Source organism: Lichenostomus cassidix, chromosome 9 (assembly GCF_008360975.1).
Source record: "Lichenostomus cassidix isolate B80296 chromosome 9, HeHo_3.0, whole genome shotgun sequence".
Lineage (NCBI taxonomy): Eukaryota > Metazoa > Chordata > Aves > Passeriformes > Meliphagidae > Lichenostomus > Lichenostomus cassidix.
In genome coordinates this window covers 6132144-6145859 of record NC_139490.1, presented here as the reverse complement: position 1 = coordinate 6145859, position 13716 = coordinate 6132144, and the positions used below count along the sequence as shown (strand labels likewise).

General features: G+C 43.7%; 1 long non-coding RNA gene across 2 annotated transcripts in view; it reads left to right on the top strand.

The window, feature by feature from the left end:
- The first annotated feature begins 8482 nt into the window (after positions 1 to 8482).
- The window catches only part of LOC146433119 (uncharacterized), a 32154-nt gene continuing 26920 nt past the window's right edge, over positions 8483 to 13716 (top strand). The window contains exons 1-2 of one of the 2 annotated variants that reach the window (XR_014854000.1): positions 8483 to 8597; positions 8802 to 8946. This is a non-coding gene — a long non-coding RNA (uncharacterized LOC146433119). Of the gene's footprint in view, positions 8598 to 8758; positions 8947 to 13716 lie in introns of both variants that reach the window. The other variant, XR_014853999.1, reaches the window with a different exon arrangement.

The following is a 13716-nucleotide window of genomic DNA, read 5'->3' as shown; positions in this document are numbered from 1 at the left end:
TGAGCGCTGATGCCCTACTTTCATCCCTCACATAGCTCAACTAAAAATACACTGAGATTTCAAGCAAGGTCCCTGCTGTGAGTTGTCTGAGTGAGCAGGAGTTGCTGCAGCCCCAGCCATGCCTGCTCCATGCCGTGCTCTTGGCACAGTTTATACCAGCCCTGGGCACCACATAGGATGAGAAAAAAGCCAGCAATCAAGAAAATCAATATCCCTCCTGCCCATCAGCTCTGGCAAAATGTCCTGACGTGGTGTTGCAAGGGCAAAATTGAAGGAAGAGATGAGATAACTGAAGATCTGCTCACTGCTATTACCATTAGTGGTGTTTTATAACACAGTGGTACCCAAGAAGCCCTGCTGGTATCAAGGGTGGTTTAGAGCACTAACATCTGAAGCTCCGAAACAGGCATGAAAATAAAACCATCGCCAAAACTATTCATACTTGTTTGATGTGCCTTAACAGAAGAGAGACTACCTTGCCATTCTTTGTCTAATTTTTACAGTCCTGGGGAAGCAGGATAAATAGAAGTTTGTGGAAACCAATTTTAGAAACAAGGGAATCCAATGGTGATTATTTGTGTTGAAGAGAGGGTAAATAAATTTTTCTGCCCTGAAAAAAGTGACTGAATTTTAGCAGCTGGCTTCTCAAGTTACCCTGAACAACGAGGTTTTTTGACAAAAACATGGTCACCTTAGAGAGCTTGAGCTTGAAATTCACTTTAGCTGTCTTCTGCCTCATTTTCTGTTACATAAGAAGGAAAATGGAAATTATTTGACAACACCTATGGACTATTTGCCAATAAGGATGTATGTACATCCATGAGCCTAATTTATTTGAGGAATGCAGAAAACACCTCTGATGCAATTCTCTGGCAGACTAAATCCTGAGTAAAATACTTGTAAAAGCCATGAAGGCACACACATTTAATTCAGATTTCAGGATGCTGTTGCTTTTTTTTTTTTCCTATTAAATATTAATTCCCTTTAAAAGAGTACTTTTGGGCTGTTTTGAGAACACAACTGGTACTCTAATGTCATCGAATTAATTAAGAATTTCATACTTATATGTATTAACAGTCTGTTATTATCGCTGAGGACATTTCACTGGTATTTAAATATATTGAACCAAACACAGATTGTATGGAAGTGGCAATGATCCATACAGCTTCCTGGAAAGGCAGGGCTGGGAGATAAAGTCTGACTTTGCCTCCCTGACCTCAATGTCCCAACAGTATACTGAGACAGCTCAACTAGGATTTCACTCCATAAACCAAGAAATGGCAAGGAAACCACGGAGTTTCCCCCAAAACACAGCATAGACAGGGTACTTCGTGAGCCCACTGGTGACAAACACAATCTTATCAGTCACTGTCCCCATCATTAACAGAGTCACATCTTTCTCTGCTGTGCTGTCCTTTCTCACCTGGCTTGTTGATTCTTTTGACATACATTTTTTATTGGAGATGTTAACAGGAGCCCTGGAATATCCAGAATCATGGGTGCAGAGGCAGCTCTGGCGGGAGGTGAAGACACGAGACACCTCTTTGTCCCTTGAGTCCAACTCTCATCAAGCTGAGAATGGGACATTTGGTGCATTGCTGTCTTCTTGTGTCTCCAAAGGTGTGTTAGACAGTGGAGAGAGAAAGGGTGCAGAAAGAGAAAATGGGATGGGGGGGTTTAACCACAAGAGATGCATCAGCAGAATGTGCTTTCCTTTAAGACCTATCTCAGTTGTTTCCATTTCCAGGATGAGTTCCCAGCACTTATGCATTACTCTTACACTTGTCTAATACAGCACACATTGATTTTTCCCCTTACTCTCTGCTGACTGCACAGTCTGAAACACCAAAGACCTTAAAGTCAAGGTCAAGTTTTTATTCCCTGAGTAAACAAGCTTTGGAGAAGGGGAAAGAGGGAGCAAGCACTTATACCAAAAGATAGAAAGCTATTGAACAAATATATTCCTTCTGAAAACCTCTCCAAGGAAGAAGGCATACAAAAGATTAATTCTTTCAGTCTGCAAATTCTGCATTAAATAAAATCTTTACTCCTGAGGAATAAATGTTAAGAGCAGGCCAGTGTGCACATGATCAAAACAAAGCCATTCTCTAACACTTAGAGTTAAACATGACGTTAAACTCTGCGTAGTCAAGGTACAATGAAGTATTAAAAATTGTTTCCATCTTGCTAGCCAAGAAGCTTTTATTTTGCCCATGTGCTTGTTACTTTTATTCCTCATCATTGTATCTAAGCATTGATCCCATTACATCAAACTCCCAGTGCTATTTTTGAGCAATTAATGACTCCATCCATTATGTTTGCCCATTTGTAATTAGAAGCAAAGTTAGACAGAAAACATCTGGCTGCTTATCTGTGTTTCATGGACTCCCTTGAGCCTACAAATTTGGCTGGAAACTTGGTAAGAAATTATTTTGGCCAAAGATTTTGGACTATTCTTGCTTGTCTTGAGCTGGAATACAATGAGTTCAAGTGCTGTGGGGCTTCTGCTTTGGGTGTCTGCCAGACAGAGGAATGGGTCAGTAACTATAAAAAATATGAAAATAACTCTGCAGCAAGGTGGAGGTGCAGGAGCTTTCTCACTGGGACACACCTGGGTCACATGCAGACCCAATGCTGCCATCAACAGCATCCCAAGCACAAACAGGTGTAGACAAAACCCTTGTCAGCCTCAGCCCTGTCTCTCAAAGATTAATTCAAAGCCCAAAGCCTGATGCTTTATGCTCTTTCTGATTTTCATTATACTTTTTCTGATGTTTTTCATTCAAATGAATTAATAGGTATCTGGTAATAATTGCAAGCTGATGTTTTAGCTCTGTTTGGAAACAGAGGGTCCCAGCTGGAACTGACAGCACAGGTTTGGGATAAAACAAATTATCCAATGCAATTTAGTTTAGCTGTTTTCAATGCTAATATAATTAAAAGAGACCAAGTCTACAAGGAGAGGTAATACCTTTTATTAGAAAAAAACTGATGGTCTGGGGAGAAAAGACCCTTTTCCAGGCTTGTATGCCAGAAAGCTTGTCAGTGTATCAGCTGGCCCAACAAATTATATTACTTTTCTGTATAAATAGGGCTTCAGTCATATCCTTAGATGATAACAGCAACAATAACACTGCTAACGTAATTAAAAGCAGTTGGGGATGACTGAATGCCATTTCACAGCAGAGCTGGACACGAAGTTTCCCAAGAATAGCAGGGTGGAACCATGCTGCAGACACAAAAATATTTGTACTTTTCCCTTTATCTTTACTCTGCAATCCTGATTTTACTTACACCAGTGTAAATGGAGGCCACGGCAGTGATCTGTTTGGATTTTGCATGTGTTTTAGAACAGCCTCACAACCTTGTGTCTCTAATGCAGGGGATAAAAGTAGGTCATCCATTTACTCCACCATGCTGCTATCTCAGTAACATTAACCAAAAAGAACAGTGCATGCACATTTTATCTGGAATCACCATCACCATATTCCATCAAATTATGACCCTTCAGTCCCACCATTGGAGTGATTCCCAGAAAACAGCAATAATGTAAATAAGGCAATAATGCAAATGATGAAAGAAAAGAAAAAGAAAAATCCTCCTAAGGTGGAAAATGGATTGACAATAAGCCAGCTAAGCTTCCCCTGATGTTGTTTATTTTCTTATTATGTTTTTAAAGCAAATTTTCCCCAGACACCTCACAACTGACTTCACAGATACAAATAGAAACAATTTGTACGTCGCAGTGAATCTTAAAAGAAGCAAATCAAGACTTATAAGAAGGGAGTTAAGACAAGCAAGATAAGAAGTAGAAAATTATTAAACAAAATAATTTTGGAAATTTAGATATTAGAGTTTGTTCTCTGGGTGAGAGCAAAACACACCATCAAAGAGCAGGGATATTAAGGAGTTTTTACACATAGGACTAGGTGAGGTGTGGGAAAAATATCTTCCAGAGAGAGAAGTAGGAGACAACAAGATGTGCAACAAAGGGGCTGGAAATACATGAAAGCTGTGGGGAAACAAAGCAGGGAGAGAGCTGAGGGCACATGTGGAGCAGGATGTGTGTGCTGGCTGGGATGCAGGTGATGCTGTGCCACATCCAGCACCAGCCTCTGCTCCCTGCTGTCCCCATGAGCCACCAGGGTGCCTTGGCTGCAGCAAACAGCTGCTGCAGGTGTCCCATGCAACACTTCAGTTTTGCCTTATTTCCCTTTCTTTTTACAAGCTGTTTCCAAGCCTGCACTTTTGAGTCACCAGACAAAATTGTGAGCTCCACCAGTCTGGGAGAGAGCGTGCTGCTGACATGCGCAGGAGCGCTCCAGAACGCCCTAAATAACCACTGCCAATGTTTATTTCTAAACATCAGAGAACCAGGGAAATAGAGTAGCACTTTTGACTGTTTTGATTTGGAAACATTTGTGCAGATTCAACACTTGTCTGCAGCACCCTTCTGGGATGAAACCGCATAGGTGCAGCAAGTGCCAAAAGTGCAGACACAGAATTTGGAGGGGAAATTCCAAAACTCTGTGTAATTTTGAAGAAAAGCCATGTAAAAGAAGTCTGATAAGGCAGAAAAATTTTATTTCAGATAGCTCACTCTCTCCATAGCCATAACTCCCAGGAACCTCATGTGTTTGTTTTGTCTTAACGAAAAGCCAGTAAAAGAGTCACATTTAAAACTATTTAACTATTTTTGACCTAACTTCGTTTTAATTATTAACTACTAAATGCCACTGCAGGGGATGAAAATTATTTTAAATGATTGATTATTTGCATATATATCAATATTGAATAATACCTACCTTCATGTTTAAAGCTGATAGCACAGAACCAGGTTCCTGGTGATCCCTACTTCTTATTATACCATCAAATGTGAAAGATTTGCCTAATGGAAGGCCTAGCACTGAAATTCTTGATAAAAAATGTATGAAGTTCAGAAATAATAATCATAACTGTTAACACTGTGTTATTAATCATTAATTTTTATGTCTGCTATTGATCATCATTATTATGTAGCCACAATAAACACATTGGCACTGGCATATCCCGGCTGTGATGACAGGGGATTTTCTGCCTCTTCTTAGGGACTTTGCTGTTTTAAAAGCAATTTTTCCAGGTTTTCCTCCTCTGCAAAGGCAGTTTGCCCATGCCAGGGGCTGAACCTTCTCCCACTCTCCCTGGCTCAGCCCCACCAGGGATGTTCTCACCCCACAGCAGCACACAGAGACACAGCTTGGCATCTCACCATCATGGACTAGCAGCAGGACAAGTGTTGGGGAAGAATGAGTGATTTGATGTTTTCTGCCCCTTTTCAGTCTATGGGTTATTCACAAGAGGATGATCCTGACAGTGATATGGCAAGGCAAAAGTGAAAAATCCCACAGATCAAGCCTCCTGCTCTTCTTTAGCATCCCCATATAGGAGCAGATGTTCATGGAAAACAAATAACACAGAGAATACCTTTGGACGAATTTGTTACTACATATTTACAAATATAGCACTGAGGGGTTGCTCCAACACGGTTTGCAAAGTTTTGGATATTTTGGGTATTCATCCAGTGCCAGCCATTCTCCAAACCCATCCCTACCCTGCTATAGCAGCAACAACACTGCTGTGCACATATCTCCTGCATCTATTTTCCTTTCCCCTGCTGGAGCCTGGATAATACTCATTCCTCAATGCTGTGATCACAGCAGAAAGCCCAAACTCACCCTTTTTCCCTGCAACATAATTCAGTAGGATATTATTTCATAAAAAAAATATGACTGGTATATTTTTGTTTCACATGAAAAAGACTGGGATTCAATAATGCAGACATGGCCTCACAGGAATGAAATCTCTGCCTATATTTGGCTACACAAATTTAATTTTTGTTAACCCTAAAGTGGAAGGAGAACTCAGTATATTTAACAGGAGTTACTGGCAGAGCTGTCTGCAGTGAGACCACAGTACAATTGCCTTGGGCTGAGAATAATAATAGAACTGGAAATTATTTTTGAATTGTGATGTCCTAGAGAAAGGTTTTTTTAAAAGCAGCTAGGCATACTCTGAGTCACTGCAGCAAGGCCACCAAGCCCTGTGCTGCAGCTTTGTCACTGCTCCATTCCAACCACTGAGAGTCAATCTGCACCTGGGGTTGTAGGAAACAGGGGCAGGTAGGAGAAAAGGGGAATAAATTGAAATAGGAAGACAGGAAGGCTCAGGGGACACCTCAGTGTGGCCTTCCAGTAATTAAAGGTAATAAAAAAGAGGGAGAGCATATTTTTACACGGGCAGATAGTAATTTGAGCCTTAATGGTCTAAAACCAAAAGAGAGAGTTTTAGATTAGATGTTAGGAAGACATTCTAGACTGTGAGGGTGGTCAGACACTGTACAGGCTGCCCAGAACAGCTGCAGGTGCTTCATCCCTGGAAGAGTCCATGGCCAGGCAGGACAGGGCTTGGAGCAACCTGGGATAGGGGGAGGTGTCCCTGCTCATGGCAGGGGGTGGAACAAGATGTTCTCTAATGTCCCTTCCAACCCAAACCATCTATGATTACATGAAAACAGAAGAAAATTGCACTAGCAATGCATAGTGAATGAATCAGAATTTTCCAACCCCACTGCTGGGCAGGACACTGAAATGCATTTTGATTTCCTGCTCACTGATGTAGCTAAAGCACCCCTTTTTTGCTGCAGAGTCTAGAAATAGACAGGTAAAAGCTCTTGTGTCATGAAGGACATGAGAACCATCTGCAGGAATGACCCTTTATTAGGAATTCCTCATTATCCTGATTATTGCAGCAAAGTCCCAAAGAGCTGCAGGGAGAGAGGTAAAAAGTACTGGATATGTTTCTGTGGCAACAGAGTCCAGCTACCCCATCATGACATTATTATAGTGCTTGGTGTCCAGATGGGCTCTGGGCAGAAGAACTCTTAAACCAATGAGATGAGGAGGCCAAGGCCCAGAGTGAGGTGAGATTGGAGGGTGTCTGGGTGTTGATGAAGTACAGCTGCAGCTCTGCTCCACTCCATGGATCAGGAGGTGTTCCCAGTGATGCTCTGACTGCCACAACAGAGATGTGGGAGTGTTGCAAGCATCTCACAGCCCTTTCCCTCATAACTGTCCTGTCTGCAGGCATATTAAATGGAATAATTACTCAAATTCATCTGCTGTTAATGAAGAGATTTTAGAATAATATACCCCAAGGTCTTGGGTGGCTTCAGGTGTTTTGGGGAGCTGCAGCATCTGAAGAACTCCACCACCATGAGTTGTCCCTAAGTCCTTTGGCTCTGCAGCCCAAGGCCACCAGGGCTCCCCCACCACAGCATCCTGAGCACAAGGATGTGCCTGATGGTTTAGAGGGTCCCTGCTCTGCAGGAGCACTGCTGGGGAGGAAGGTGATCCCAAACACCAGCAAAACAGTTGTCTGAGAGCGCCAGAGCCAAAGCAGAAACTGAACCAGCCATGAGCAGAGCCAGTTCCACAGCAGCTGTGTGATTAAGGCTATTTTTGGAATCGAAACTCATGGGTGGGAAGGGAAGCAGAAAGCAGATAAATTAGCCTTTAAAAGCCACGCAGCCACATTGCTGAGCTCTCTCAGCCATTTCAGGCGGTGAGGAACAGAGGACACAATAAATCCCTCTTTGTTCTTCTGCTCCCTCTGTGAGCTGATGGGGAGATAAGGCACAGGCAAGGGTTCATTCTGCTGGTAAAGCACAGGGTTATTCATTAACCTGCTTGGCTAAATAAAGCCCTGATAAGGGCAGAGCCCTGCTGGGGGCAAACCCAGGTGCAGTGGGGCCTGAAGGTGACCATGGGGTGGGCAGGAATGTCCGTGTCTTGTGCCAGGGCCACTGTGTCACCCCTGGTCACACATACCCAGAGTGCCACCATGCTTTGGGACACAGACAAAATGCCATTTCAGCAGCCCCTTTTTTGCACAGCAAAAACAGGGGTGTTGAAGAAAGGCAGTGTTGGATGAAGGCATTGCTTCCTTTTAGCAGCTGGAGATGCGACAGGAGTGATAACAGTGAGAAAAGTAGATGAATATGGATTTTTTTGTTTGGTTGTCAAATCCAAAAACAGGGAGAAAATGAGTAAATTCAAGTATTTTCTTCCACAGGAACAGAAATGGTCTTTTTTTATTATATAATTCTGTTTTAAAATAATCCTTTCCTAAAATTTAGGTCAGTTTTTAAACAACAAAGCTTGTTTCCAAACACAAAGTCAAAATATTTTGTTTTGATGATGTTGAAACAAAATGTCTCCATATCTCCAAACCATTTCTTTTTGACATGTCAGAATGAAACATTTGTACACTTTCTAATTTTTTTCGCAAATACCGTTGGTTCCTGCATTTTTCAGTGAACTTATCCATTCGAGGAATGTCACTCAACTCTAAAAATTACCATACATATAGAGCTACCTCTGTTACCACATTATGTCTCATGCAAGCGTGCCAAATGTGAATTCCTCACGAGGGAGCTGGTTAGACTTCAAAGCTGACCGATAAAGCCTGGGAAGGCACAATGCCAATTAAAAGGGTCAAAATGTTCGTCAACTTTCCTTCAACCCTCCCCTGGGTCCCACTCTGCTAAGAGCCACAATCAGGTGGGTTGTCTTGCTGTCTTTGAAGAGCACATATTTGGGGGTCAAACCAGAAGATCAGTGCTCAGATTAGTGCTGTAATTCTCATTAAAGCAGCCTGTCTAAATCAGGGTTTCTGGGAAATGCATTTTATTGGTCGTTGTAGTGACCCTGTTGATCTGCAGGTCTGTGCAGGTATCTAAAATGCTCTCTGCTGGCTTCTTGCAGGGAGATCCTGTTGGATCTAACCATAAAATCATGGACACGCCTGGAAATCTGTGAGTCCTCCAGAGCCAGAAGGTTTGGGAAAAGAACCATGAAACAGAAACAACCCTCTACACAGCCTTGAGGAAAGAGCAGCCCAGGAAGGCTGGTAGGTAGCTGCAATGCTTGGGGTGACTCTCCTTGTCTCATTTGTCTTCAGAAAGCATCTTCTAGACTTCCTCTGGGGGTCTGATCATCAGCTCCCTGGTTAAATATTGTCAGACTGGGGGTGTTGCACGATTTTTATGCTCCTGGTGTCTGGATGGGGAGAGAAGCAAAGGTCCTGCTGGGGTGGTGGGGTTTTATGGAGAGTGGCATCTTCTGAGGTGCCAAAAGCTCCTCAGCACAGCACCAGGGCACATCTGTCTGAGGCCACAGCTGGCACACACCAGAGCTTCATTAGCTCCCACTGATTTAAATAAAAAACCCCTTTTTGTTGCTAATCACTCCATTCAGGATTGGAAAGTCCACGGAACCAAAAATATACCCAGTTAGTCAGCAGGTTTGTGAATATTTTGAGACAGTGGAGGTCAAAAGTCAGCTTGCTGGCATTATCTTGATTATCCTATGGAAGTCTTTTCTCAAAAATAGTCTCCAAAAATGCAAGTTTAGCAAAACTTGGAGCTGGAATCATTGGAAAACATTAAACGTACTCACCAAGCTAAATTCACATGAGGGCAGTTACTATGTAATAGGCAGATGCTTTTAACTAACCTTTTATGTTTCAGTGCTTATTCACATCCTGGAACAATATTATAGGTGTAAGGTTAGAATAAAAAATAATAACTTCCTAAAATCATAACGCAGGGGTTTTATATTCAGATTTACCAGGTGCACCCAGAAGCATGGAATTACAGACTCACAGAATTACAGAATTATAGAATCATAGAATCAGAGAATGGCCTGGGCTGAAAGAAACTTTTAAAACCATTTTGTTCCAACCTCCTGCCATGGACAGGGACAACTTCCACTATCACAGGTTGCTCAGAGCTTCATCCAACCAGGCCTTGGACACTTCCAGGGGTGGAGCATGCGCCTTTATGTTTTGGGTTTTTTTTAACAAATCACAGGTTAAAACAAGCTACAGGGGTTGGTGGTGTCAGAACAACTGGCAAGCATGGTACATGGAGAGACTTTTTAGTGGATCTGTTTCTCCAGGTGATTTTCTTGGTCATCCTTACTGGTCAGGGATGCAGGGGATGCCTGGGCTGAGAGAACAAATTCCCTGTGTTCTTTGTGCACTTTGACTTCTGGCTGTGGAAAGCACCAAAATGATCCTCCAACTTCCCTTATCTGCCCACATGCACACACAGACAATTTGTACACCTCCATCCCATTCTGCTGTGCTCCATTACAGTGATTTATGTGCTGTCTGTCATCTCGAGCACTGGAGGAACACAAGTGAGGGAAGAGCAATAAACAAATAATAATCAGCAGAGATAACACAGTGATGAGTCCACAAATGCTACCCCCAAACAAGCAGCTGTGTTAGGCTCCCAAGGAAAGGGATTAGGGGGCTTGTAGTTCTCCAGAGAAGGGCAAAAGAGGGAGGTTTGCTTTGGCAAGGGGTTAAAGCCGATGGAGGAGTGATCCAGCACTTTGAAGGACAAAGGCAATGCCAGAATGGATTGGCTGTGCATATGGAAAAAGAAATCTGATATTGTGAAAGGGAAAAAGGAGAGCTCCTGGTAGGGAGGTAGAGAGATGGACTGGCAGGGAGCAAGGCTGGATTGGGCTGCAGTGCTGAATTTGATGTGAGCATTGAATCCCCCTGCCCAGCCAGGCAGGTAGAACAGGTGTTGTGTGTGCCACAGATCTGAGGCCAAAAAATATTCATCTCTTTCACCCCTGTGTCCATGCCTTGGATTGCTGCTTGTCACCTCAGGGCTCTTTGTCACAGCCACAGCACTGCACTGGAGGCTTTGCCAGGGCTGCAGGAGTGGGACATTCCCAGGTCTGTGCCAGCTGTGCAGGAACACAGCTGGGTTTGGGAAAGGGCCTGGGGGTGGAAAGGGCAGCAGAGATGCACCTCCATCCTTATCCATGCAAAAGCTCACAGGGCACAGGATGGGATCTTTGGGGGATCCTGTGCAGGGCCAGGAGCTAGACTCAATGATCCCTGTGGGATACTTCCAACTCAGGACATTCCACCGTTCCCTCTGCAGTTTGTGTCACAGAGCCACTGGCACAGCAGCACCATGCTGGTCCCCAGGCCAGGGCACACCCCAGCAGCAGGTGTGGGCCTGCATGGCTGACCAGGGACCTCTTCCTCAGCACTCAGCATCCCTACATGATTAGAGAAGAAGTGGGGCCCTTTTAGAGATTAGCGGATGGTAAATTATTCCCTTCATTTGTTATTCGTGATGAATAATGAATTATTCTCATAACATTTACTATGCTGTTCATTTATTATACAGGACAGGGGAATGTTTAGAAGCTAATTATTGCTAGGAAGGCTCTGCACTTGCAAAATATGTGACTTTTGCATATTTTTATGTTGGTGCTTTAAGTGGGGGAAGGGCTGTTTGTCTGTTTTAGCAGGTTTTTGTCCCTCCAAAACCCAACCTCACCACCTGCCTGCAGGTGGGTCAGATGTGTGCCTCACCATCAGCAGCCAAGCTGCTCTTCCCCTTTCGCAGGAGAAGCCCCTGGAGTAGGTCTGGAAATTAAATTGTCACTTCTCACATGCAGCAGTAAGGAGGAGCAGCGTTTCACTGGCTGGTGGTGAAGGTGCATTGGCCACTGCACACCTCCCATCACCCTGTCACTGCTGCCAAGGCCTCAGCAGCAGCATCCAGGGAGAAATCCTACACTTCAGTGCCATGGCAGCTGTGAGCCAGGGGCTGCAAGTGTCTAGCAGCTGGGAAATGCCCAGAGCAGTGAGTGATGGCAGGGCTCAGTGCCAGGCATTGCTGGAGAAGTCAGAGAGCCAAGGCAAGGGGAGCCAGGAGGAGATGGCTCCTGAATGGGGAGAGGTTGGGGACATTGTTTGTTATGCTCTAAGTACTGTATGGGGAGGCTAAGTGAGTAATATCCTTAACAGTGCTCTACCAAGGGCTGTAAATTGTCAGTTGTCAAAACTAACTGTGCTGTGCTGCTGCTCACCAACAGATTTATCCTGGCCATTTATAGCTGGTAAATAATTTATCAATTATTTTGAAAAATGCTTTTAAGGGGGCTCTAGCCTCGTGTCCATCTCCTCTCCCCTGGGTGTGAGGCACAGCACTCTGCTAGCTTGCTATGGCCAGCTGTGTCCATGTCCTGTTCCCACACAGGAGAGTCATTGTCCTGGTTTTCCCTGAGTTTCCAGCTGCAAGAAAGGTTGCAGTGTCCCCATAGCTTGGCCCTGGTTGTTGCTCCCAGATTGAAAGGGAGCATCACAGACCCAGCCTGTGCCTTTCCACATACTGTGTGACAGCTTGTGGGTCCAACTCCCAGCTGGAGAGAGCTGGCAGAGATACCACTGACCTTGATGGAGCAAGATAGGTTTACAGCAGCAGATTAGCTAGTTCTGTGCTTCCTAATATCCTCGTTATCTACATGATGTGCCTAATATGAATGTCCTCTTGTGGCTTCTAGAGATACCCTTACATATCTCTGGATAACTGTTACCAGAGCTAAGCCACTGAGAGGTTTATAAACCCATGGGGAAAGATAGTTCAACACCATGTTTCTGAATAATTGATTATCACACGCTTCAGTATAAAACTGATCTTCAGCGATACCCTTTTGGCTGTGCCTCATCATCCTTTTTGTTTTATTTTCATTCCCCAGCAGAAATCTCTCTCCACCAGCTGCCTTTGTAACCTGGTAAGAGCATTGTGAGCTGCCAGTAAATGATCTTTTATTTTATTTTTCATCCTTGTAGTGGTAAATTATTGTGTCAGCACAGAGACGATGCAGGTGACTAACCTCATAAAATGTAGTAAATGATTAATAAAATCTCAAATAACAATAGCTCCACGGGCAGATCATAACTCGCCTCTCAAGCAGCCCCATGCCTTTAGAGAATACTGCTGATTGCTCTGTGGGTGAGGAGAATTTTTTTAGCCATGAGACAACAGAGAAATGCCAACCTAGGAACAGCTTGTGAGCACTGAGAAGAGATCTCAGCAGATTTCAGAGGGGATGAGGTTTTGGCATGCAGTGAAAAAAGTGGTCCCCACTTCCTCAGAGATTTCTGGAGCAAAACAACTATCCAGTGGCAATCAAGTGCTAAGAGCAGATAAAACCCTTCAGAAAAGCCTTGCCTGGATCCTTGGCTGCCCTTCCCAGTGGGAAGCTGGACCACCAGCTAGCAGGACTGGGAAAGGCTTGCACAGGAAGGCACTTTCTGTCCATGGTTAGTTTCATAGGACCTACAAAACTCAGAGGTACAGAGGCTGTGCCTCAGCTGCATCCCCATCACTTTGGCTCTTACCTCCACAGACACAGTGCAACACACAAAAAAAATGCCTTTCTTGAAGCAACTCTTTATTCCCTGAAGGCACCATACGGGACAGAAACCTCAGAGAAAGGGAAACAAACTGTACTTTTCCATGTGACTCCAACTATTAATATTCCAGTATTGGCCAAGCACTTGTAGAGCTGTAACGAGAACATCCTCTTATGTGCTGTTTCCAGGATTTATGCACAACAAGCAATACATAAATATCAATTAATGAAGCAACTATAGAAAAATTAATTAAAACATGAGAGGATAGAAGCCTCTATTCAGCCCCCTAAAAAGGAATGACATGTTCACAAACCCCTCCCTCCTGCTCAGAAGAAAGCTCTCAATTCCAGAGGAAGGAAACCATTAATTTTTTTTTAATTGCACCATACTTTTAAATTAATTTCCATAAGCACTGTAATGGAAACAGCAAACGGGGGAGGGAAA